The sequence below is a fragment of the Sciurus vulgaris genome, assembly GCF_902686455.1.
Source record: "Sciurus vulgaris genome assembly, chromosome: 16".
NCBI lineage: Eukaryota > Metazoa > Chordata > Mammalia > Rodentia > Sciuridae > Sciurus > Sciurus vulgaris.
Window position 1 is genome coordinate 4,033,548 of NC_136477.1, and position 27,625 is coordinate 4,061,172.

General features: G+C 50.2%; 1 protein-coding gene across 3 annotated transcripts in view; it reads right to left on the reverse strand.

Annotated features, from left to right (window-relative positions):
* Positions 1-2,648, reverse strand: part of RFX2 (regulatory factor X2) — a 79,805-nt gene extending 77,157 nt beyond the window's left edge. The window contains exon 1 of one of the 3 annotated variants that reach the window (XM_079115308.1): positions 2,454-2,648. The gene's annotated coding sequence lies outside the window, so the exon portion shown is untranslated. The remainder of the gene's footprint in view (positions 1-2,453) is intronic. The other 2 variants (XM_079115311.1, XM_079115312.1) reach the window with 2 other exon arrangements.
* Positions 2,649-27,625: the final 24,977 nt, after the last annotated feature.

Genomic DNA, 27,625 nt, shown 5'->3' on the forward strand with positions numbered 1-27,625 from the left:
CACCTTCCAGTTAATTTAAAAGAAACATATAAGATGTGGTTCCTCCAGTCCCAGAATTTTACAAGCAAAAGAATCACTACTCATATAAAAATCTCACACATATGCTCAGAGTTTTGACTCTATAATATTAATTAAAATTAAAGTTAAATTAATTAAATATTACTATTAATAACTCTAATATGAAACTCAAAATTAGATCTAAGGAATGAGACTAGAGTCACCATTCCCCAGCATGTGTATTTCTGGTGCACAGAACCATCCTATTAGCACTTGGGTGATAAACACTGTCAAGAGATGAAAAACACCACTACAAGTACATCTAAAGGTAATACCTGCCCTTCCCCCAGAAAGCAAGCATCAGCTGAACGCAAAGCACTCATTCTGTTACTGGAGGTAATTAATAACTCTGTCCCTCTCCTCTCAGACTCAGTAGTTTATAAAGGCACATCTCAAGGGTAAAATAATTCAGTACTGCTTTTGCTACAGGGACAAACTATTTCTGAATTTGTTCCCAGCCCAAATCGGTGGAGCTATACAGGATCAAGTAACCGCATAGCTTTCCCATCATTAAACCCCCACCAAAGTGTGGCCAAGCCTGTGGATGAAGGAGCCCTGGTGATGGAGGAAATTAAATTCCTTTCCTAGGGGCTCTCACCACAACTCTCACTTCTTGGTGAACAAATAGGTGAGCAGCCATTTCCAGGGTTATTTTCACTTCAGGTCAATGCAAGTCTTTGGGAGAAGGAATAAGCACCCACACCCAGAAGGACAGGCTAAGGATAAGAAGAAAAGAAGAATATAAGTCTGTCTCTTTCTCTGTCTCCATATGTGTGTGTGTGTGTGTGTGTGTGTGTGTATATGTGTGTGTGCGCACGCGCATGTGGTTTCAGAGCATGAAACAAAAAGATAAGAACATCTTGACAGTACACACAGGCAAAAATTTAAGAAGTTCCTACTGAGGTTTTGTCTCATTATTATGGGTCTGAAAATGTGTTCAATTCACCTTCACTTAAAAAATTTGACACATAATCCTTGTACATATTTATGAGGAACGTGTAGCAACAGCAGCATCACTCTGCTGGGGAAGTCCCCTGAAACTGGTCATGAACCTCCAGCAAAACCTTGATTAACTTTGGGTCTTCAGAGAAAAGCCAACCGGGACGGGGAAGAACCTCTCTAAATCCTGCACTGACAGTTTACAGCACAAGGAGATAATGGGGAAGGGTACTAAAAACATCCCAAGTAGGAAGGAGTCCCCTTCCAAGTAGGAAGGGGATCGGCAGAAGCCCTGGGCTCCCGCTCGGGACGGACCCAACTCTGCCAGGTCCCTCCTCCACTCCTGCAGAGTGAGGTTAAAATAAGCAAGCGAACCGCCCTGGCCGCCGCCGCCCGAGTGGCGGGACAGTTGGGGCCCGGGCCTCAACGAGCCGCCAGGATCGCGGAACCCAACTCCAGCCGCGCGCGGCGGCTTCTCCCGGCAGCGACCCGAGAGGAACGGGCGCGGCGCGGGCTGCGAGCGCGGCCAGGGTGCGGTCTCATCCGCCGCCGCTCGCTCCGCGCTGCGCGGCCGGGAAGGCGCGCAGAGGTCCCGGGGCTCCTGCACCAACTAGTAGGACTCAAAAACAAACAAAAACAAAAACAAAACAAATCACCACCGCTTCGGGAACCGGGACCTCCTCGCGTCCAGACAGGTCCACGTAGGGGAGCCGCGGGCGTGCGGAGAGACCTCCTGGGGGGCGTGGGCAGGACCGGGGGCCGGACCCCCGATGCAGGACTGGGGTCCACCGCGGGCAGGCAGGAGGGGTCTGCCAGCACCAGCACGTCGACTGCTGGGGCGGAGTGCGGGAAGGGGGCTCCCGGGCTGCCCTCAATTCAGAGTGTCTCGGGGGTCAAAGGGAAAGGGGGTCCCGGGACAGCTCAACTCCAGGAACCGAGGCATAAAGGAAAGCGGCGCCTTGCAGGACGCCCAATTCGGGGAGTGTGAGACTGAAAGCGAGAGGGGCCCCCAGGGCGCCCCGACTTCAGAACTTTTGGGAGTAAACGGCAGAGGACGCCCATTCGCCCCCACTTCGGGGGCCCGGGGTGAAAGTGTGCGGGCTAAGTTTGAGGGCGGCCCCGCTCCCGGCTCGGGTGCGGGCAGCGGAGTGACGGGTCCTCGGCCCCTAATTCAGGAAGCCCAAAGCTGGCGGGAGGGTCTCCGGGCGGCCGCACCCCGGGAAGTTTTGTAAAAAGTGAGGCGACGGGTCCCACTTCGCCGAGACTCTTAAAACGAGGGAGGGGGCGTCGCTAGGGACCCCCAAACTCGGCGGCGCGTGGGGACCGGGGCGCGGAGGCGGGCCCCGGGCGCGCAGTCCCGGGCGCTTGGGGTGCTCGGCGGGGTGCTCTCCCCGACCCTCAGTCCCCCGAGCGGGTCCCCACGCCCCCCTCACTTCCCGGACGGTCGCATCGGTCACCTGGAGTTCGGGCCGGGAGTTCGGGCAGCGGCTCCCGCGGCGGCGGCGGCGGCTGCTGCGTGTTGGTCCCCGTTGGTAAGTAACAGTCTCCACGGCTACAGTCTCTATGGCGGCGGCGGTGGCGGCGGCGGCCGCTCCTCCTCCGGCTCCCGCCGCCCGCCCGCTCGGCTGCCTCGCGCCGCCCGCCAGCCGGCCGCGACGGGGCGGGGCGTTGTTACCGGCAACGGTTACCAGGCTCCACGCCCCACCCCCTCAACGGCCCGCCCATGCCCGCCTCCAACGGGCAAGGGGCGGAGCGCGAGGCCCTGCGGAGGCCTATTGGATGCATGAGATGCCTATCGCAGGGGGCGTTCCCCAGCGAGGAAGAGGGCGAGGCCGGGCCAATAACCGCGAAGAAGGGCGGGGCCTGGCTGGAGGCGCGCGCGGCTCCGAGTGTTGGCTAAGGGGAGGCGCGCACTGCCGGGTTGGTAGCGGGTCCAGGGGGAAAGTAGGTGTTTTCCCGCACACGGAGCTTTGGTTTATCCCACAGGCGGAATGCCCCACATGGCGGCACAGTCTGGCCAGGGTCAGCAAACTCTGGCCCGCTGTTTTTTATGGCTCATAAGTTGTGAATTTTAAGAAATGTTTTTAACGTGGTTTAAAAACAAATCAAAAGAATCTTTTGTGGCGTGTGAAAACTTTAGGAAAGCTTTACTTTATTTTTATTGAATCCAGAATTTTCAACTAGTTTAAATGTTAGGTAGCTAGGCGAGCTGGGAGGGACAATGAAGGGTGACTGGAAGCCACAGGGGAGACTTATCTGACAGGCAGGCCCAGGGAGGCTGGGGACTTGGTCTCATCAAACCTCCCCCAGCTAATTACATCCCCTTAAGAAAATCTATTGTTCCAAGATCATATCGCACTCCACCAGGTGGCCTGGACCCTCCCCTGTCACCTAAACTGCCACAACCCCCAGTCACCCTGGCAACCAAAACATCAAGACCCTCACAAAGAGAGCTTGCTGAGGGCTATTCAAAGGGTAATAAACGATTAAGGGGACAGGAAATTGAGGCAGACAAGGGACCCAATTTCCTTAAAGACTCCAACTCCCTGAGCTCCAGCCAGCCTCTCCTGGAGGCTGTTGGTGCAGTTCCTGTGCTGTCAGTCAAAAAAGGTGGACCTGGGAGGACTTTCTGGAAACTTCCCTGGGAAGCTCCCTCCAGTAAAACTGGAAGACAGGAGGGGCTCGCCAGCCCTGTCCCCTCTGAGAGGACCCACGCTTCCCTTGAGTGTCTCCTTTTCCCCTTTCCCATCCCTTCTATTAAACTCATGCCTGCTACTCTGAGCAGGTGTCTGAAATTGTTCTGGCCTGATTGCAAGAATCACAGCACAGAAAGGTGTGTCTGGCCGCCTCGGTTTTGTGGCAGGCCTCTGACCTGTAACATGAAGATCGCAAACTGTAGCCTCGGTCACATTTGGGCCTGCTTCTGTTTATAAATAAAGTTTTATTGAAACACAACCCTGTGCATTCCTTTGAGCAATGTGGGGAAATATTTGGACACTGAAGGGGCAGAGCAATGGAGTATTGAGTGGTGGGACCTAGACTATAATACAAAGCCAATACCCTGCCTCCCAACCACCTGTCAATCTGTGCTCTGCCCGCCTCTTACATTACAGAGATTTCCGGCCTTTGCTACAGCCATTTCCTGCTTCCCACGAACGTCCTAACATACTAGCTAGCTATTGGCTCACCAGTCAGCTTGCAAGTATTCTCCTCCGCTATTGGCTCCTTCCAGCCCGGGAGATTCCAATATCTGGGAGAAGCGTGCACCCATCTTTCTCTTTTCCTTTCTTTTCGCCCTGGAGCAGACGCGCTTGTTGTCCGCATAATAATAAAGTTTCTTGCGTGAGGCCCTGTGTCCGCCGTGGATTTTTCTGGGAGCTATTGTGGAGCCGCAACTGAGACGGGAGTGCGAAGCGGCAGTTCCGCGGGAAGGGCTGGAACGGCGTGAGTCCCGAGCTGAGCTGCATTTTTCCTTACATCTGGTGCCGTGGACTCGGGATGGGTCCTTCGCTGACTAAGCAAGCGGAACCCCATCCAATGCCCCAGTGCCCGCGGACACAGGCTCACCTTTCATTTACCTGGACGCCCAGTTTTCTGCATGCAGCACAGGACTTGGAATCGGTGAGTTCCCTTAGGCAGGTCCCCTAGACCACTTAAACACACCTCTAATGACCTGAGAAGCGGCCGTTGAATATCCAGGGCTCTGGAGGCTGCCGAGGTGTGGGGGTACCCCCAGCCACAACTTTCAAAGTTACGGTTGGTCCCCATAGTCGGTCTTATTTGCCGAGTGGATTCCTGATTTTATGGTGGAGACTCTCTCTCAGGGTTGAGGCTCATTTGTTTTCACACTGGAAATCCTGATCAGGTCCTCAAATCCTCTTGGCTATTGCCTGGTAGGCACTGGGGTGTGCGACGACTGCATCTTTGCACTACCTTCTCATATTAACCTAACACGTGGTCGTGGGACGACCTCTATCACTAACTTAGGTGTTTCTCAGTCTTCGCCATGGGATCTAGGACTTCCACCCCGGCAAACTCGCCCTTGGCATGTTTATTAGACAATCTCAAGCACCTTCATTTATTCCTTGAATTAGATCCAACTTGTCCTTTAGACAGTAAATCATAATGGTCTATTTATGAAGATCCCAGCATTATACTAGGTATAATTATATGTATAATTATACTAGGTATAATTAAGTACATATGTGGGCGACCTGGTGAATGGAAAGAGACTTTTCCCCTTCGTGTTGTGGCTGGCGCAGAGGGAGTAATCAGAGTCTGTGTTCCTTTTTCACTGTCTGATCTGTCCCAAATAGAGAAGCGGCTAGGCTCCTTCACCTCCAACCCTGCAAACTTCACTAAGGAATTTCAGTACCTTACCCAGTCTTATAAACTTACTTGGCATGACATTTACATAATCATGTCCAACACCCTAACCCCTGAGGAACACAGGAGAGTTTGGGAACAGGCGCGCAATTATGCAGATGAGATTCATCAATCGACCCCAACCCACCCCATTGGGCTGAAGCAGTACCAGATAGGGAGCCCCTATGGAACTATAATACCGAGGCTGGGTGTCTGTGGCGGGATGAGTTTCAAACCTGCGTCCTTGCAGGTCTCCGAAAAGCAGCCATTAAACCCATTAACTATGACAAACTTCAGGAAGTAATACAGGACAGAACTGAAAACCCGTCAGCATTTCTAAGCCACCTTACAGAGGCCATGCTCAGGTACACTAACCAGGATCCTGAGACCCCAGAGGGACGGCAGCTACTTATGACATTACTTTTCCCAAAGTTACCCTGACATAAAGGCTAAATTGAGGCGGTTGGATAGGGGGCCCCTTACCCCACAGCCAGAGGTTCTAGCAGTGGCATTCAAGGTTTATAACGCAAGGGAAGAAAACAAAAATTAAAATACAAAATGCTGGCCAAAGCCCTTCAGCCAGCTAGACCTGCCCAGCTGTCCACCGCTAGGGGCGCCCAAGCTCCCAGAAGACCTCCAAGCCCATGCCTCAAGTGTGGGCAAGAGGGCCACTGGGCACGAGCCTGCCCCAACCCCCGGCAGCCCCCAAGTTCTTGTCCAAAATGCCACCAACTGGGACATTGGGCAGTGGATTGCCCTGGTGCTCAGAGAAGTGCCAGGTCATCCTTGGCCCCTCCCTCAGGTGACTTGCTGGGATTGGCAATGGATGACTGAAGGGGTCTGGGACTTATGCACCCGACGACCATCACCACTCAGGAGCCCCGGGTGACTCTTACGGTGGCAGGCAGGCAGATCCCTTTCCTTATAGACACTGGAGCCACCTTCTCAGTGCTGCGGGAGTTTGGGGGACCCACTTCCCCTGCCAAATCCTCTATTGTCAGGGTAGAGGGAAAACCATATAACCCCTTACAAGCCCCTCCAATAAGCTGCCATAGGACAAATTGGCTTTACTCATTCCTTTTTGATAATTCCTTCATGTCCCATTCCCCTTCTGGGAAGGATATCCTAACCAAATTGGGTGCCTCTATTTCCTTCTCACCCACCATGCGCCTCAGCCAAGACTCCTCTGCTATTCCTCTCCTATGACTCTACAGGAATATACAGCTCAGAGTCCTCATATCCCTTTCCTCCCTCCCTGGTTGACCCCAAGGTCTGGGACACCCATACACCCTCTGTAGCCAAACACCTGTACTCATTCATCTAAAGGACCCAACATCCTACCCAGCCCAGGCCCCATATCCCCTTCCCCAAAGGAGCCTTATAGGACTTCAACCAATCATCCAGGATTTAAGGCAGAATGGCTTCCTGCGCCCTGCCAACTCACCTTATAACACGCCCATCCTGGCTGTTAGGAAGCCTAATGGGTCTTACCGTTTAGTGCAAGACCTCCGCATCATTAACTCAGCAGTGGTCCCCATCTTTCCCATTGTATCCAATCCTTACACCCTGCTTTCTTCTATCCCTTCTTCCACCACATACTTTTCAGTGCTAGATTTGAAGGATGCATTTTTTCACTGTCCCACTTCACCCTGATTCACAGGATCTCTTTGCTTTTACTTGGACTGACCCTTTCACTCGAATTTCTTCTCAGCTGACCTGGACAGTTCTCCCACAGGGATTCCAAGACAGCCCTCACCTCTTTGGCCAAACGCTATCTCAGGATCTTGCCTCTCTCACATTCATTTCCTCCTTTCTCTTACAGTATGTTGATGATCTTCTTCTATGTAGTCCCTCTCTTGAGGACTCCCAAAGAGACACTTTCTGGCTGACAGGGGTTACAGGGTTTCTCCAGCAAAAGTGCAACTTTCCCAGTCTCCAGTTGTTTACTTAGGAGTCAGCCTCTCACCTGGATTTAAGGCCATCACTGTAGAGAGAAAAGCATTGCTGCAGGACATGCCCACTCCATCCACCAAGGAAGAAATCGTTTCCTTTTTGGGGTTAGCAGGGTATTTACGATCCTGGATCCCCAACTTTTCCATCCTGGCAGCTCCCTTATATGAGGCTTCAAAAGGTACTCCCACTGAACCTCTCCTCAACACAGTGAAAGCCCCTTTCCAGACCTTAAGGAAAGCCTTCTTCAAGCCCCAGCCCTACACCTCCCTGACTTAACCAGACTATTCTACCTGTTTGTCTCTGAGAAAAGTGGGTTTGCCCTGGAGGTCTTTGGACCATGTTTGGTCCCACCTTTGGACCAATAGCATACCTGTCAAAGAGGTTAGACCCCACCATAAGAGGCTGGGCGCCATGTCTTAGAGTATTAGCTGCAGCATTTCTCTTAATCCAGGAATCAAAGAAACTTCCCTTTGGGGCTTCCACTGAAGTGCTCTCACATCATCTGTCTGAGCTTCTTACTTATAAGGGTCTGCAAATGCTGCCACCCTGCCTGGTGTTGGCCTTGCAAACTGCTCTTATCGAGGACTCTTCCATTTCCTTTAAGACATGCTCTCCTTTAAATCCAGCCACCCTCTTACCCCTGCCTTCCGACATACAGGCTTCAGCAACCCATAGCTGCCTTGAGACCCTGGATGAGTTACTCCCCTGCCCCTCCAATGTCCAGGGGCTCTACACAACCCTACTTTCATATGGTTCACTGATGGGAGCTCTTTTCTCCATGAAGGGATCCGACGAGGTGGATATGCCATTGTCTCTCTACTGCTACCCAACAACACCACCAACAACAGGTAGAACTAATTGCCCTCACCCTCGCAAAGGGAGAATCCCTCACAGTCTACACAACTCCAAATATGCTTTTCACATTTTCCTCTCTCATGCTGCTATTTGGAAACAGAGGGGCCTTCTTACTTCAAAAGGAAACTCCATCGCCAACTCTAGTCACACTCTAAACCTCCTTGAGGCTGTTTGCCTCCCAGCAACTAGAGGCCTGGTACATTGCAGGGCCCATCAGACAGATCCATCGTTCACCTCTTCAGGCAACAGCAAGGCAGATGAGGAGGCCAAAAGGGCTGCCCTCTCGTCCATGCCAGCCCCTATTATGGCTCTCCATGATCCCTTACCTCCACCCCCAACAGGGAAACACTTTCCTACCTCCATCGTCTGCTTCACCCCAACTTTTCTTCACTCATACAATTTGCTAAAACTCATCTGCAACTCTCCTCCTCTGACATCTCATTTCTGAAGGAACTCTCCTCCTCATGTGAAGTCTGCCTGTGAACAAATCCTACAGCTGTCAGGCCCCCCACTTTCCTGACTCACCAAGCCCGTGGCACCAGTCCAGGGGTAGGCTGGCAACTTGATTTCACCCACATGTCCACAGTAAGAAAGTCTAAATACCTATTGGTTGTGACAGACACCTTTTTGCCATCCCCACCTCTAACTAAAGGGCAATAACTGTCTCCACCTTCATCCTTCGTGAAATCATTCCTCGCTTTGGAGTGCCTGCTTCCTTCCAGTCAGATAATGGACCTGAATTCATTTCCCAAGTTACTCAACAACTTGCCAAGACTCTTGGGGTCCCTTGGTATTTCCACATTCCCTTTCACCCAAAGTCATCAGGCAAAGTAGAAAGAGCAAACTGAACTCTTAAAAATGTCTTAACCAAGCTCTCTTTAGAATTTCACCTTGACTGGGTTAAACTCCTGCCCCTTGCTCTTCTGCGTCTTTGCTCACTCCCAAAGAAACCAGCTAATATTTCCCCTTTTGAGCTAATGTACGGTCGTCTCATCCTGCCCCCTGGGATAGTGCCCCTTCCTTCCCTTCTTCCTTCTCAGACATCCATTCCTCTCCTAATCACATTCGAGCATTTCTATGGGGTTATGCTGACTCCATCCTACCTAAACCTTATCTGGCCTCCGAACCCAACCTCTTCAAATAGGAGACCAAGTTCTTATTTCTCCTCCTCAGGAGGCCACAGTCCCTCTGACTCCCAAGTGACAGGGACCCCATACAGTGATCCTGGCCACGCCAACAGCTGTCAAGGTACAAGATCTACCAGGATGGCTGCACATTTCTCAGGTTAAACTCTATTCTCAATCCACTAACCCCTCTCCAGCTCCTAATCCACAGCCTTCCTCCAATCGATACTTGGCCACTCCTGTGGGACCCCTTCGTCTCAGACTAAAGATCATGAAGCCCTCCACCCTTTCTCCCATTCCAGAGACTGGGAACCAGACAACCACGCCCAGCCATGAGGACTGGATTCCTGTTTGTAATTTCCTAACCACTAAATTTTTTTTTCCTTTCGATAGAATGCCAGCCGAAAAAGGGGAGCCCCCTGTCTTTTTATGTAGGAGGAGTGCTACTTTCATGTCAACCAATCAGCTTGTATTACAGGAATATCAGGATCTTACAGAAATCGGAGCCCGGCTACAGGTGTGCCCCCAGAGGAACTATCGAGTCCCCAACTCTTTCCTGCCACAATGATATCTCTCCCCTGAATCAGCTCTACATCCACACTCAGCAGGAAGCAATTACAGAAGACTGACCTTCGTCCATGTACCCAAAAAGATTTTCTTATAAAATCAAAAATGGGGAAATGTAATACAAAGCCGATACACCGCCTCCCAACCACCTGTCAATCTGTGCTCCGCCCGCCTCTTACATGACAGAGATTTCCGGCCTTTGCTACAGCCATTTCCTGCTTCCCGCGATACGTCCTGACATGCCAGCTAGCTATCGGCTCACCAGTCAGCTTGCAGGTATTCTCCTCTGCTATTGGCTCCTTCCAGCCCGGGAGATTCCAATGCCTGGGAGAAGCATCCACGCCATCTCTCTCTTTTCCTTTCTTTTCGCCCTGAGCGGACGCTCTAGTCGTCTGCATAATAAAGTCTCTTGCGTGAGGCCCTGTGTCCACCGTGGATTTTTCTGGGAGCTATTGTGGAGCCGCAACTGAGACGGGAGTGCGAAGTGGCAGTTCCGCCGGAAGGGCTGGAACAGCCGCGAGCCCCGAGCTGAGCTGCATTTTTCCTTACACAGACCATATGGCATAAGCGAAGCCTAAACTTTCCTATCTGGCCCTTTACTGGAAATGTTCGCCCAACTAGCTGCCTTCCCCAAAGTAGTAGGTTCAGCTATGAGCACAACAAACAATGAGAGCCTCCTAGAGCTTTCATTGCTGGGGCAAGGAGCATTGATAATAAACAGAATAAATATGGAAACAGGTACAGAACTTTATGAGAAGGGACTGGAACTCTAGGAGAAAAGGGCGGGTTCTTAGAAGCGGCAGGCAGGACGCTTCAGGGGATCCTCGGGCCTTAGACACTTCAATCAACAGGTGGTATTCCTAAGTATCAGCTAGGCTGTTTCCATGTGCCAGAAGATGACCTAAGCATTCTTCATATGTGACCTCACTAAATTTGGCATTCACATCCTGAGAAAAACATTGGGTATTATCCCCACTTTATAGATCTAGAATCTGAGGTCCAGGAAAAAGTGAGAAAGTTCACCCAATGTCAAACGACCGGTAAAGGATTCAAACCCCAGCATCCTAGCACCAAATTCCACACTTCTTTCATTTGTTGGGTTTCTTTTCTTTGTTCATGGTGCTGGGGATTTAACCTAGGGTCTTCCTTATGCCCTAAGCCCACGATCTCCACCAATAGAAGGGTGGCTTTCAAACATCTTTGCCAGCAGTCCACAGCAGGAAATACACGTCACTCAGACCCAGTCCACACATGCGTCTCTAACTAAAGCAAATGTTCCTTGCAGACGAAACTGCACATGAGCAAAGACAAAATTTTGTGTTCTGCTCACATCGTCTCCTTTAGGTAATCTCTGTGGTAGGACTCATAAGTGGGAGGCTCGGTCCTCAATGTGTTGGGGCTGAAAAGTGGTGGAACCTTAAAAAAGTGGGACTTAATGCGCTACTTAGGTCATTGGGGTGCTGCCCTTGAAAGAGATGGATGCTGGTCTCAGGGCGAATCTGTCGTTCTCAGAAGAGGGAGTCCTTATAAAAAGGCAGGAATGACTCCCGAATCTTTCTCTCTGGCTTCTTCCAGAGAAGAAATGGAAGAGAGTAATCCCTCTCTCTCTTACACGTTCTCCTGTCACAATGCCATCTGCCATCATGCCACCCACCCTCATGATGCAGCCAAGGGGGGGTCATAACCAGAGGCTGAAGAAATGGAGCACACAGACCTTGGGCTTTCAGCTTCACAACTGTGAGCTAAATAAGTTTATAAGTTTCCCAGCCTTGGGTATAGTGTAATAGCAACAGAAAATGGGCTAATGCCTGAATGCACTCTGATAGTTTCATTACTATTTCATTTTAATTAAATGTTACTAGTATTTTGCTAACTTGATTTCACCATCTTCTAATGGGCTGCTTCTTGCAGATTTTCATGTGCAGATTTTAAACTTAAGCAGACATCAGTCATTCAACCCTTTCACTCAGTTATTAATTTGGTCAAAAATACTTGTTGTCTACTAATTGTAGGTCCCAAAGACCCTGCTGTAAATAAGAGCATTTTTTTATTCATATAGGAAAGGTGATATAGTGACTCAGGGATGGTGAGTGGCTAGAGCTTAGGAGTCCCTCTCTAGGGAGATCAACCATCTTATTTGGCCTGAAAATGAGGGGTTTTCCTGGACATGGGCCTTTCAGTTCTGAAAAGTGGGAAATCCCCAAAGTGGGAAGAGTTTGTCACCGTGGGCCTCCCTGAAGAGATGACATTTGAATCACAGCTGTGATAAATGACAAACGAGAGAAGACAATTTTGAATTCAAAATCCCTGGGGTGGAAACTCAGTTGGAAGGACAGGGAGCAGGTCCTTGGAGGTGCCGACCAGAGCGGGAGGAGGGCGGTGAGTGGCCTTGTGCTGAGCCAGCGAGGCAGAGGGCAATGGCTGGCCTCACTGGAAACTCAGGCTGTGGGCAGGGGGCCGCATCAGATGGGGAAGCCAGCGGAGGGCTTCAAGCAGGGAACGGCACCTGATCGGAGATTTTAAAGGCTGAGCTGACCACCGCTTGGGGAAGAGAGTGTAAGTGACAGAGGGAGAATTCAGGTGTCTGGCCCAGTTATTCTGGGCTGGGAAGGATGCTGGCTTCTTGGATTGATGGCAAGTGGACCAGGGATAGGTTTTGGAGAACACTGTCACACAACAGAAGTAGGGGACAGGATAAGGCTTTATGGTGGGGTAGAAGGTGCCTGTAGCTGCTTTGTGCAGTCAGTTTGCTAGGTCACTTGTTTTAGAGACACAAACGTGTCCTGATGTAATGGGTACAGACAGCTGGCCCTCCTCCTCAGAGGGCTCCACATTCATGGGTTTAACCAACTACCAGGAGAAAATGTTTGGGGGAAAATATTCCAGAATGTTCCCCAAAGCTTGAATCTTCTATGCACAGAGCACTACCCCAGTCCATGTCCATGAAGTGAAGTGGGGGCAGAACCGCTCACGGGTCCTCGGTCTCTCTCCAGCGCTGGTCATCTGAGTCCTGCCCATGGTGACCATGTGCCACACATGTGGGCCTAAGGGTTGCATCTGTGCTGAGCAGGTGCAGACTTTCTTCTTGTCGTTTTTCATAAACAGCACCACATATCAACTATGCACATGGTGTTTGCGTTGTGTGCGGGGGGTTAAAGGTCTGCAGGAGGACGTCTGTATGTTCTATGGGAACACTGTGCCGTCTTACACAAGGCACTGGAGCATCGGTGAACCGGGGCAGCCACAGGGGAGCCTGGAACTGAGCCCCACAGATACCTTGGGATGACCATAATCGGACACAACCTGACCACACGTGCATTTCACCTTTGCTCATGAACAATTTCTTCTGTGAGGAAGACTGGGTGAATACAGAAACTGCCTCTGTCTGCACCAAACCATGTAGGAAGACACAGAGCCTATACAAGCACACACCTCCACCACCCCCCGGATGCCCTGTGTGTCCCCGGCCACAGCCATCCAGAAGCAGTTTTGATGTACTTGTTAACCACTTAAAATGTGCAAAACTGCACTTTTTTTTTTTTTTTTCCGGTACCAGGGATTGAACTCAGGGGCACTTGACCACCGAGCCTCATCCCAGCCCTATTTTGTGTTTTATTTAGAGACGGGGTCTCACTGAGTGGCTTAGCACCTCACCGTTGCTGAGGCTGGCTTTCAACTCCCGATCCTCCTGCCTCAGCCTCCTGAGCTGCTGGGATGACAGGCGTGGCCACCGTCCCCAGCTAACTCCACCATATTAAAGACAAAATTGAAAGAAAAATCAGAAAACACTTTGAAATGAATGAAAAAGAACACAATATATCAGGATCTGTGGGATGGAGCTACAGCAGAGGGGAATTTACAGTTGTAGAAACCCGGGTTAGGAAAGGTCTCGTGTCAATTTCCAGATTAAGAAAACGGAAAAAAGAAAGAGTACACTAAATCCAAAGTTAGGAGAATGGAGGGAATGATCAAGACAGTGGTAGAGATAAATGAAACACAAAATAGAAAGCAAATAGACAACGACACTATGAGTTGGTTCTTTCAAAAGATCAACAAAATTGACAAACATTTAATTAGACTGACGAAGAAAAGAAATGAGAGAAGGTGCAAATTACTAACACAGGGAAAGAGAGGGAGGACATCACCACCAAAGAAAACTACAGAATAAAATTCGGTGTTCCAGAAATAAAAAGAATAACAAAGTATTACTATGAACAATTGTCTGCCAGCAAATTAGGTACCTTAAATGACACCTAATAACCAGTAAATCACATAAATGGACAAATTCCTAGAAAGATACAAAGTACCAAAATGGACAAAAGAAGAAGTGAAGATGCTGGGCACAGTGGCACGCGCCTGTCATCCCAGCAGCTCGGGAGGCTGAGGCAGGAGGATCAAGCCAGCCTTGGCAAAAGTGAGGCGCTAAGCAACTCTGTGAGACCCTGTCTCTACATAAAATACGAAATAGGGCTGGGGACGTGCTCAGTGGTCGAGTGCCCCTGAGTTCAATCCCTGGCACCACCCCCCCCCCAAAAAAAGTAAGGAATCTGAATAGATCTATAACAAGTAAAGAAATTGAATAGTGATTTTTAAAAATATTCACACGAAAAGCCCAGGACCAGATGACTTCACTGGAGAATTTTACTAATGCTTAAAGAATTGGCACCAAATCCCTCACAGGCTAGTCTTAAAAACAGAAGAGAAGGGAGCCTCCAACACTTCCCAATTTATTCCAGTAAGCTGGTATTATTCAGAAAACAAAACTACACAAAGACATCACAAGAAAAGTGTTATAAGTGTAAAGATCTTCAATGAAATACTACAAGCCAAATCCAAGGGTATATAAACAGTACACAGTACGACCTAGTGAGCTTCATACAAAAATGCACGTCTTGCTGGGTCAACATTTTTTTCAAAACCATCTTTTTAGTAGATAGAGGGCAAGAACTAGATGATCGTTTCAATGATGCAGAAAAGGCATTTGACAAAATCCAACTCTGTTTCATGACAAAATCACTCAACAAAGGAGAAGTAGAACCTGCTAAAGGGCAGCCACAGAAACCCCACAGTTGACACTCCATTTAAGGGTGCAAAAGTGAGTGTGTTCTCCTGCGGTGAGAAACGAGGCAGCGGTGTCCCCTTTCACGCCTCCAGTTGCCATTTCACTGAAGGATCTATCCAGGGCAATCAGGCAAACAGAAGAAATAAAAGTCAACCAGACTGGAAAGGAAGAAGTAAAACCATCTGACTTTGTAGATGGTTTGATCCTGTATGTGGAAAACCCTAACGAACTCACCCAAAAGAACTAATAAACAAGTTCAGCAAGCTTCTAGAATAAACATCAATATAAAACAATTTTATTTCTATACACCAGCAATGAATGATCCAAAAACAAGAAAACATCAATAAGAATAAAACACTTAGGAATAAACTTCATTAAAATAGACACAACACTTGTACACTAAAAAAAATTACAAAGCTTCATTGAAATAAATTAAAGAACACTCCAATAAGTGGACAGACATCCCATGTTCATGGGTCAGTATCCTTAACAGCTTTAAGATGGTAATGTGCCCCAAATTGATGTTCAGACTCCATGTAATCTCTATCAAAATCTGGATGGCTATTTTGAAGAAATTGACAAAATGGTTCTAAATTTCATATAGAAATACAAGAAACTCAGAAGCTCAAACAATCTTGAAAAAGAACCAAATTGAAGGACTCACACTTCTGTATTTCAAAACTTACTGATGTAGGGTCAGACCGATAGATAAATGGGACAGCTTTTAGACTCCAGATATAAACCTTACTTGTGTAGTCAGTTGATTTATGACAAGGTAACAAGATCATTCAAAGGCATAAGAATAGTCTCTTCAACAAATGATGCTGGGACAACTGGACATTTACATGCAGAATAATGCAACTGGAACCCTACCTCACACCATAGGCAAAAACTAACTTAAAATACATCATAGAACTAAACCTCAAGAAAATATAGGGCTACATCTTCATAATCTTGGTTTGGCAATAGCTCCTTAAGTGTGATACCAAAAGTACAGGTTTAAAAAAAAAATAGGGCTGGGGTTATGACTCAGTGGCAGAGCGCTTGCCTAGCGGGTGTGAGGCACTGGGTTCGATCCTCAGCACCACATAAAAATAAATAAATAAAAATAAAGGTGTCCACCTACAACTAAAAAAAAAAATTTAAAAATAGATGAATTGGGTATCCCTCAGAATAAAAAAAAAATTTTGGCTTCAAAGGACACTTTGAGGAAAGTAAAAGGACAACCCACAAAATGGGAAAAATATTTGCAAATCATAAATCTTATGAGGGATTTGGATGCATAATACATAAAGAACTGTAAGAATGGCTCAACAATAAAAAGCCAATTAAAAATGAAGAAACATTTGAATAGACATTTCTTCCATGGTGATAAACAAATGTACAATAAGCACATGAAAAAATACTCAGAATCATTCGCCACCAGGACAGTGCAACCATCATGGAAGCCACTTACACCCGCCAAGATGGCTGTGATAAACAAAGACAGATAATAGCAAGTCTTGGTGAGGATGTGGAGACATTGAAACACTCATATGATACTAGTGGAAATATAAAATGGTTCAGCCACTTTGGAAAAGTCTGGCACTTCCTAAAAGAATTAAGCATGGAGTTACCATATGATCCAGCAATTCCAGTCCTACATAAGAGAAGCGAAGACATATGTCCACACAAAAACTTGGGCACAAATGTTTGTAGTAGCATTATTCATAATGGACAAATCGTGGAAATAATCGAGTGCCCACTGACTGATGAACAGATAAATAAAATGTGGCCTATCCCTAGAATGGAATACTCGTTGGTAATAAAAAAGAATGACACCCTGACCCAACGTGGATCGACCTTCCGAGGAGGCGTGCTCCATGCAGGCTCCTGTCACAGAGGACCACGTCCCGCAGGACTTCATCTGTGTGAAACGTCTGGAATTGTCACCTGCATGGATGGCCCACGGCCGAGGACCGGGCTGGAGAGCCTGCTAAGGCGGAGGGGCTCTCCCACCGCCGCGGTGACGCCTGCGCCAACCGTAAACGTGCCAAGGCAGCTGAGCTGGACGGTCTGGAAGCTGGATTTCACGTGTGAAATGTATGCACACGGCACCGCCCTTTAAAGAGCCTGCTGCTCGGGGCTGGGGCTGGGCTCTGCAGTGAGGCCCCAGGTTGGATCCTCAGCGCCACATAAACAAATGAAATAAAGGCACGTGTCCATCTACAACCCAGAATCCTGAAGCCCCGCGTGCCCGCTCCCCTTGCCCAACACTGCCCAAAAGAGGCCCCCACCACGTGCTTTTGACTGTGTCCCTTTCACCCCAGTTTAGCCGGTGGCCCTGAGCACGCTCACCGTGCCGAGCACTGTCCCCACCAGCTGGCTCCCATCGCTCAGCTCCCATGTGACACTCTGCTGTCCCCTCCTCCAGCCCTTGGTAAGTTGGCCTGTCCTCGGCGGCAGGACTGGCTTTTTCACCTAACATAGCGACTCGAGCTTCCTCCGTGTGGTGGGGTGTCAGGGCTTCCTTCCTTCTTAAGGCTGACAACACGCATGGTACATATGGCCCACGCCTGTGCGTGCACTGGTCCCTCCAGGGACACGGGTTGTCCCCAGCTTGGACTCCCATGAGCCGGGCGAGGATTTCTTCAAGCTCCAGTCCACACCTAGTGGTCCTCAGTCCTCGCCTCAGCCCTCGGGCTCGGCGGGCAGAACATGAAGGAGACGTGGAGGGAAACAGAAGCAATGCCGCGGGCAGGGACAGGGAAGGTGCTCGGCCTCCCTCGGAATCCGGGACAGACGCTCGGTGAGTCGGATGTTCGCGGGTTCTCTGATTCCCATGGGGGCTGTATGTTCCACGCAGGCTGCAGGAAGCCGGCATGCGCTTCCTTCAGGAACTTTCCACTTGGGCCCACACTCTGAGCTCCCCAGGACCCCTTCTGTGGACCGAGCGGTCCCTTAAAGAAGCGCCTCGCTCAGCTGCAGAGGCCACCCAGGCAGGCAGGCGGGAGGGAGGGAACCGATGCCCAGCTCCTGAGGGTGCAGTGCATCCTGCTGGGGGCCTCGGTCCTGTCCTTTCCAGAGAGCTTTGCCTGCCTCTGGGAGCTGCCAGGACCACCTTGGAGGACCATCTCTGAAGGACCTAGCTGGGCACAGCTTGGAGGGGCAGCAACAGAGCCAAAATTGGGAGAGTGAAGAGAATCCAGAGAAACCGGAGAGTGGAAAGTCAGGTCGTGGAGGAGGGAAGCAGGTCTGCAGAAGGTGACATCTTGCTTGCTTTGTCCCCTCACCCGAGGCTCTCGGGCAAGTGACGCCAAGGAGGAATCATCTGTAAGGTGCCCAGCTTCCTTGGTACTTTTCCAGTTCCTCAAAAAGTTCCACCGTAGCCACCATAAGATCCTGCAGCTCCACTCCTGGGATCTGCCCAAAGGAACTGAAAGCCAGGCTGCCAAAGGCTTGCCCAGGGTGCTCTTAACAGCGAAAGTCACAATAGCCCAGCACCAGGGATGACCCTAGTGCCCACCGCAGGGGGAGGGACGCATGTGATCTCTCTGTGCAACAAAATGTTATTGGGCCATAAAATGGACATAGCCTGAAGGCGGGTGTATGTGAGGCTTTCCAAAGCGTGACCCCGCGTGTGAAGTCAGGCGTGGAATTTTCCATTGGCAATATCACCTTGGGACTGAAAAAGCTTCGGACTTCGAAGCAGTTTGGAGTCTGGATTTTCAGAAAAGGGGCACTTGGCGTGATGTTTTTATGTCAATACACATACGTTTACTGAATGTCTGCTATAGACCAGGAAATTCTCTCATCACTCGCCAGTGCAAATCCATTTATCCCGCATGAAAATTCTTGCACTGTGGATCCCATTTTACCCTAAGGGCACTGGGCATATTCGTTACTTACTGTTGGGTAACAAACCACCCTCAGAACAACAGCACTCCTTATCTCACATAGTTTCTGTGGGTCTGGAAGCTGCAAGCAGTTTAGCTTGGTGGTTCTAGCTCAAGGTCTCCCACGAGGTCATGGCTGAGTTCTTAGCTGGGGTTGCATTCGCATCCAAAGGCTTGGCTGAAGGCAGATTTGCCTTTTCTCTTCCTTCCTTCTCCTCTTCCTCCTCCTCCTTTGCTTTTTTTTTTTTTAATTGTGCTAAGTACACTTAACAAGAGATGCTTGTTCTCAATGAATTTCAAATGCACAATGTGGTATAGCTGCTGTTTTTTATGGTGCTAGGGGTGAAAACCAGGTCCTCAAGCAAGCTAGGCAAGCACTCACCACTGAGCCACACCCCAGTGAACTCTCCACTATTTTCAGAGAAAAAAAAATGCATAAAACTAGTTTCATAAAGAATTGTTCGCCAGACCCGGGACTTGCCTGTAATCCCAGCGGCTTGGGAGGCGGAGGCAGGAGGATCACGAGTTCAAAGCCAGCCTCAGCAACAGTGAAGTGCTAAGCAACTCAATGAGACCCTGTCTCCAAATAAAATACAAAACAGGGCTGTGGATGCGGCTCAGTGGCCGAATTCCCCTGAGTTTAATCCCCAGTACCTGCCCCCCCCCGAAATTTCCAACATGATGGGTTGAATCTGCAGTTGGAAACCCCATAGTTGTGGGGAACCAGCTGCCCCGTGCACTGCAGGCAGGAGGCTGTATGACAGGTCCCGGGAACACATTCGTCTTGTGTCACCGCCTCTCCACTCATTGAACAGCACCTCCTTGTGGGGCAGGCTGTGCTTCTCTCTCATGGGTGCTCGGTATTCTCCCTCCCTTGAGGGCTGTTGGCTGGAGACGTCAGCTCCTTGCCAGGTAAGCTTTTCAACAAGCTGCTTGAGTGTCCTCGTGACCTGGCAGCTGGCTCCCCCACCCCGCCCCGTGCCCTCAAGATGGACGTCACAGTCTTTTTATGACCTAATCTGAGTAGTGACATCCTAGCCCTTCCGACTTCCTGCTTAGAAGTGACTCACTAGGTCCTCCTCAGAGTCAAGGAGAGGGGGTTATGTAAAGGCGTGCCTATGGGCGAGGGGAATCCAGGCGTTTGGGAGGCTGCCTGCCTCGCTGGGGTACAGGATAGTTCATTTGCTTGCCCATGCTCACAGAGCTAGTGAATGAAGGAGCCAAGGCTGTGTCCAGGCACGCGGACTAGCGGAGAAACTGCAATTGCAGAAGAGGCTCTCCGACCTTTGCTACGTGTAACACTTCCTAATGACTCAGGGGGAGGGCGCCCTCCCCAAACCAGGGAGAGACTGTCCTTATCATCCGAGGCTGAGCATTGGCGCTGCAATGGAGCTGAGCTCTCACCTTCCACTGGCTTTAGCGCCCCTTCTACCGCCTGGTCACTTGCTTGGGAAGTCCTGCTCGTGGCGCAGAAATCCCTTTGTCCTACCACTGCTTTACAAATCTCTTGTTCTTTGTCTAAAATGAACCAGTGCATCTTGTTTGGTCTGTTTCTTTGGATATTCTCTCTCGTGAGGTCCTTACGTACATGCAAAATTAATAAAATGCATGTATTTGCTCTTGTTAAACTTCCCTGTGTTCATCGGGCTCCCAGACCCCGACAAAGACCCACCTAAGCTCTCAGATAGTCGGAGGTGAGCATTTGCCCTTCCCACTAACCGTTACAGAGCTTCCCTCTACCCCTGTACTTCACCCTAGCCTGTGGCTGCTCGGTCCACATCTCCTGGGTGCTCTTGTCAGTTTTGGGTATTGGGGATTAAACCACTGAGCACAGCCATAGCCATTTTTATTTTTTATTTTGAGACAGGGTCTGACTAAATTGCTGAGGCTGGCTTCAAACATTTGATCCTCCCGCCTCAGCCTCCCAAGTCACTGGGATGACAGACACCACAGTGCCCAGCTCCCATGCACTTTCCAACACACAAATGCAGGGGGCATTTCTGGAAAAATAATAAATATAATTTAAGACTATCCGTTGCAGTACGGGGTAGGTTTGATGGCATATTAAGCTAATTTCATATTGTGAAGTGTGTCTGTATGTCTTTGCTTGCATTTACCAAATACCAGCATCACTTTTCTGGTCAATTTCTTTTTGCCAGAAAACCCCAAAGGCCAAAATGAGAGATTTTTTTCTGCTAAAATAGAAAATAAAGAGTGAACAAAAGATGTTAGTGTTTACAAGGCTGATGGAACTGTAAGACCACTGAAAATAAGATTAAGGACAAGAACAGAAGCAGCCTGCACCGCTGAGAGCTGAGAGCTTCCCGCATCTCCTGGAGAAGACCTGCCTTAGTGGTCCTCGAAACTTTTTTCCTCCCCAGACGGCTTCTTCCTAATTGCCTGTTTTTATTTCACTAATGACTGTTAATTAAGCAGCGCCCTTAGAACTTCACAAGCCATTTGTGCATGGAGGGGTGGTTCAGAGAGCCTCTTAGTTGGCACAGGCCTGAGTATGAGCATCTGATCCTCTTAAGAGCAGAATAAAAGGACGATTTCCATAACCATGGGGCTTCTGAATAGCGGATTTGCGTGCAAAGCACCTGAGTGCTGCAGAGACCTTTTATTTTTGTTCCGGCTTTCTTGCCGTCCTCTGTCACATTTCTCAGCGACACAAAATCATTTCCACAGCAAACTGTCATGACCCCACCAGCCTTCAAAGGGCCAGGCTGAATGTCCATCAAATGCATTTTTTTTTAAATGCACACATTTTCTTTTAGCCCAACGTATCATTAAACACTTCTAGGCAACCAGGGAGCTGGCAGACGGAATGGCTGTGCTTAGGTTCCAAGCAGACTGCAGATGAGGTGAAGGAAAGGAAGGAAGAAAGACACTAAGAGGAAGGAAGGAGAGAAGAAAAGAGACTTTAAAAAAAAACAAAAACAAAAAACCAGGAAAAGAACAAAGTCTCGGTAGCAAAAGCTTCCCAGAGCAGCCTGTGCAGTGCTGCTGCCGCCAGGTGCAGGTCAAGGGCACGGAGGGAGCCTTCTTCTCTCTGCCCCGCCCACCCTCATCCACCTTCCTGGATGGGCAGCTTCCGGAGCCATCCCAGAGAGCTTGGTGTCCGTCTTTGTCCATTTTCAGTTTCTATAACAAAATACCCGAGACCAGATTATTTGTGAACAACAGAGTATTTTTTGGCCGACGTTCTGGAGCCTGGCATGTCTGAGCACGCGGCTCTGTCATGTCCGTGGCCTCTGGCCAGGGCCTTCTTGCTGTGGAAGGCATGCAGCGTGGTGGGGCATCACTTGGTGTGACAGAGCAAAAGTGCTAGCTGACCTCTCTTCTTGCAAATCCACTGATCCCATCTGGGGGGGCCCACCTCACCACCTCATCTAACCCTAATCACCTCCCAAAGAACCCACCTCCAAATGCCATTAGCCTTGGGTTAACATCCACAGCCCGGTTGTGCTCGGGCCATGAGCTGGGTTGCTGGGGACTGAAGACCCTGGAGGCGGGAGGTGAGAGTTGTGCTTATGAGTGATGCCTTCTGGGGCAGACCCGGTGGCAGGGGACTGGACGGGTGTCCCCGAAAGTCCAGTGGTGACGGGCTCAACGCATGCTTCCCCAGAAGGCCTAGTGGCCACAGATGGGCAGGTGCACCCCCACTTCACGGGGTGCCTCTGCACCTCTCCAGAAAGCAGGTGCCACCTGGAGGAGCAGCTCCCGGCACCGGTCCCCCAGGGAGGGGTTCTGAGCCAGGCGGCAGAAGCCGAGCGTCGTCTGAGAAGCAGCTGACCTGGCACGTGCCCAGGAAAGCGGTGCCTGTGGACAACACTGCACACGAGGGAGAGGGCCAGGTCCTGCCAGAGGTCCCCGTAAATACTCTCTAAGGACACGGCCCACTCTTTTTTTTTTATTGGCCCGCTCTCATCGGTCTTTGAACTTGACTTGGTTCCAAGGAATGGAGAGGGGCATTTTAGGGACGCATTGTTTTACTCTCCTCCTTTTTGTTGAGGATGACATGGTATGACTTTGGGGACTAAGCTTCCCACATATGAACCTCTGGGGGTCACGTTCAAGCCACAGCAAGGTTCCACTCCCCCTGCCCAGAGAGGTGATGGTGTAGGACGTACAGGTGACCCAGCTAGCAGGCGAGTCATTCCCTGGGGTTGCCCTTGAGCTCAGTTCATTTGGCCCTGCACTGGGGACAGGGGGCTCCTGGGGCCTGCCGGATGGAGGAAGATGGGATTTTCCGCCTGAGTGCTTCTTTTCAAGGAGCTGCTGTTCACATGTAACATCGTTTCTGTGGTCCATCCTTTTCCATCACCATCTAATCAATGGCTTGGGATAGACTCCATCGCTCCACCTGGAGGAGGTGTCCTCAACCTTCCGGGATCCCTGGCCTCGGGTGTGTGTAGGGAGAGCCCCTGGAAGAAAGGGGCTGACCACAGGGATGTGGGAGTGACTGGCTCAGGGTCCTCAGGGCAGGGCTATGGGTGGTGAGTGCCCATACTACTATCTTACCTGGGGTCCGTAAAATCCAGGTAAGATAAATCGAGTGTCTTAGCTTTTCATTGCTGCGACCAGAAGACCAGACAAGAACAACTTAGAGAAGGAAAAGTTTATGTTGGGTTAAGTTTCAGAGGTTCAGTCCATGAATGACTGACTCCATTGCTTTGGGCCTGAGGTGAGGCAGAACATTATGGTGGAAGGTTGTGGTGGAGGAAGATGCTCACCTCAGGACTGCCAGGAAGCAGAGAGAACCAGCAAAGTGTTGGGGACAAACATAAACCCCAAAGGCACACCCCCACCAGCCATTCCCCACCTGCCTACAGTTACTACCCAGTTGGCCCACCCAAATTATTCACTCATCGAGTGGTTTAATCGACTGATTAGATTACAGTTATCCTAATCAAACCATTTCACCTCTGGACGTTCCTTCAGTAACAGGAGTCTTTTTGCAGGGGACACCTCACATGCAAATATAACATTCCGTCCTGGTCTCCCAAAGCTTACATCCATCTCACAATGCAAAATGCATTCATTCTGTCTATCATCAAGAATCCCCATAGTCTTAACAGTTCCAGTATTGCCCAAAAGTTCACGTTCAAAGTGTCCATTGATACTCAAGGCAAATTATTGTCTAGGAGTCTAAAAATCAAAAGCAAATTATGTATATCCAAAGTACAGTGGGACAGAGAAAACGTGCTCATTCTAAAAGAGAGGAATAGAGGCATAGAAAGAAGGGACGGAGCCAGACAAGGCCAAAGCCCAGCTGGGAACACATTAGGTCCTGTAACTCCAAGTCTGGCATCCAGGGCATGTAGTGGTGAGACTCCTGGAAAACCACTTTTCAGGTACCCCTGGGCAATCTCTAGGTCCCCAAGGTCTCTTCGCAAAGGAGTTTTTGTTTTTACGACCTTGAGCCTGCCGTGGGTATGACCTTGCTGAGTCCTGATATTCCTCGAGGTGCCTTTTTAATTGTCTCTGTGCAGGTTACTTAGCTTCTCTTTAGTGGTAATAATGTCTTCAACAACCACAACTTTCTTGGCCTCAATTTTACATATGCTTCTCTGGCCAACCGCAAGTTTTTTGAATCTTTTTAGTCCACTTTCTGCTCCAAATTATCACAGTAAATCTGTCTAAAAGCTGCCATCAATATTCATACCACTGCCTGAATTCTGTGCTTCCTTGGAATTTCCTTCACCAGATTAATTAGTCCATCACCTTTAATTTCAACTTCACACAGAGTCTCAGGACGAGAACAAAATGTAGACAAGTTGTTTGCCAAAATGTAACTGAATGGCTATTAGTCTCATTCCTAAGAGAATCCTTGTCCCCTCTGAAACCTCATGAGCACAGTCCTTACAATCCACTTTCCTATCAGCACTGTTTTCCTGAGTTCCCACCAGAACTGCCCTTTAAGCTTGGTTTACAATATTCTAAAGCTTTTCCAGCCTGAATCTTCAAACTTTCTCAAACTCCTCCCACAAACCAGTTCCAAAAGCTTCTGAACCACATGGTCAGGTTAATCACAGCAACAACCCAACTTCCTAGTACCAATTTCTGTGTTAGCCAGCTTTCCATTGCTAAGAACAAAATGTCTGACAAAACTTAGAGAGGAAAAGTTTATTTCAGACACAGCTTCAGAGGTTCAGCCCATGAACAACAGGCTGTTGCTCTGGGCCTGAGGTGAGGCGGAGCATCATGGCAGAAGGGCATGGTGGAGGAAGACGCTCAGCTCCAGACTGCCAGGGAGCAGAGAGAACCAGCAAGGGTCAGGGACGAAATATAATCCCCGAGTGACACCTCCAGTGACCCATTTCCTCCAGCCATGCCTCTCCTGCCAATAGTCAGCACCCAGTCAGTCCATTTAAAATATTCGTCCATCAAGTGGATTAATCCACTCATTAGGTTACAGCCCTCCTAATTGACCACTGCACCTCTGGACATTCCTTCATTAACACAGGAGTCTTGGCAGGACACCTCATACCTAAGCCTTAACATCAAGGGGCTTTAGTGGCATGCAGTTGTGGCCTTGGGTGCATGTGCAGGTGTAGAGAGCTCTAAGATGGCGGCTGGAGTTGGGCCAACAGGGCGCATAATGAGTGCTAACAGGGCGAGATCTCTCACGACCTTTTGCCTGATTGGTTGATGTCTCCTCAGCGCTCGCGGTCGACACATGTTCCTCATGCTTTCTTGATTGGTACTGTGGTGCGTGCTCTAATCGTGCTACTTAATCCTAAGCTGACTGGCTGCTTTGGTGTATATAAGACATTCTCTGTACCTCGGAGGAGCACACACCTCGAGACTGCAGAATGAAGGACGCAGTACGCGGGACGCACCACTAAGAAGAACCTCTGATAGCACGCACCTCTAGCACACACCTTCAGGATGCAGGATGCAGGACGCACCTCTAAGAAGAAGAAGCAGAACTCTAAGAAATAGCTCCTCGGAAAGCATAGCCTCTCTGAAAGCATAGTAAAAGCAAGCAAGCCTCTCTTCCTCTATGAACTAGCGAACAAGCAAGCAAGCAAAAAGCAGCCCACTACAAAGAAAGATAATAGAAGTAGTTCATTCCCAGCCCACCTCCGATTCCTTCCCGCAGGATTGTTGCTGTGGGTGGCAACATGCAGGGTCCTTGGGAACCAGGTGAGAGGAACTGAGAGGACAAAAGCTTTGCTCAGGGGGCCTCAGGATGGACACTGGTGGGAAGGAAGGATCACGAGTGGGCCGAGAGGGAGGGGGACGATGGCCGCTCCTGGGGAAGCTCGGTGGCTGGGACGCTCCTCTGAGTGGTCCTGAGTTGGGGTGAGGGGCAGAACATAATGCCCCGGGCTGGTTCAGGTTGTCCTGGGAAGGGAGTGGCAGCCTGGGCGAGAGGTGCCACCCAGGAGACGCTGGTGGGACTGAAGAGACAGACAGCAGAGGTCTGTCTTCACAGCATTCCCAGAAGCCAGCGCAAATCCTTCACCCCTAAAAACACCTGGGAAACCCAGCAGCGCCCCTCGTCCGCTGAGCCCAACCAGTATTGTCCATGGACAGGTGCTTCCTGAGCGAGTGTGCTCTTCCATAGTGAGAGTGTGTGGGTGTGTGTGTACATGTGTGCTGGCCTAGTCTGTGTGAGGGCAGGTGTCATCATTTGTGTGTGTGCAACAATGTCTGTAGGAGTGTGCACGCACGTGTGCATGTCTGTGGGCACGTGTTGAGTGTGTGTGCCTGTGTGAGGGTGTGTGCAAGTGCAAGTGTATGCACTAGTATGTGTGCATCCTGTGCAACGTGTGGGCTGCCCCACGTACGGGTGTGGCACTGCACGTGAGGCAGGGCGTGTGGCAGACGGTGGGACCAGCAGGGAGCTGTCCACATGTCCCTGGACTCAGCCGTGGACCTGCAGGCCTGCACAGGTCAGCTCTCCGTGCCAGCCGGGGCTCTCCCTCTGTTGCTCGGCTCTGGGCCTCCGCTCCCTGCACAGCCCTGCCTGTGCGCTCACGTTCGTCTCTGGCGTCTGGCACATCAGGACTGTGGCCCCATGACATTCCCCAGCCATGCAGAAGCACTTGCATGCGTGAACGAGGAGTGAAAAGAGAACTGGGGTCCCCACCCCAGGAGCAGTTTCCTCCGGGGGAGGGGGCGGGGAGCACTGCCAGTGATGTCACAAGGGATGGCTGGGATGGAAGGTTCCGGAAGGTTGGATGGGGTAGAAGACCTGTCGGGGAGGGAAACTACCCCCCTTCCTGCTTGCCTCCACCACCATCATTCCGGCCGGGCCCAGAGGGCTGGGCAGGGACCGCACATGCGTGGGCTTCCAGGAGGGGCACCCGTCCACTGTCTTTGCAGAAGGAAACGCCTGTGTGGCCCCATGTCTCAGCTCCCAACACCTCGCCATGATGGCCAGAACCACACCTGGTGAAGAGTGGCACTCGGTAGGGGCCTGGTGACAGGTTGAGGACTTGGTGTGTGACCCTTCCAGAGCAGCGCTGTGCTGGGAAGAGCCCGGTGTCTGGCTTCTTGCTGGCTTTGGGGCCTCCTCCTGCCCAGAGGACACAGCTGCTCTCTGGCTGCTCCGCTAGCTCTGTACGTAGAAAAGGCTAATCGTGCTTGTCACTTGCTGGTTGTACCTGCTGAGTCTCATCCAGGATGTCCCTATGTCAGCCTGGACGTGGTGGCACGTGGGGTTGGGTTGCTCCTGGTTGGAGGAAGGTGTCCTGGTCACTGTGGGTGTTTTGTAGCACCCGCCTCCATCCAGTGAACACCAGTAGCAACCAAAGCTGTCCACACACTGCCAAGTGTATTCCAGGGGGACAGAATTGTCCCTAGGTGAGAATCTC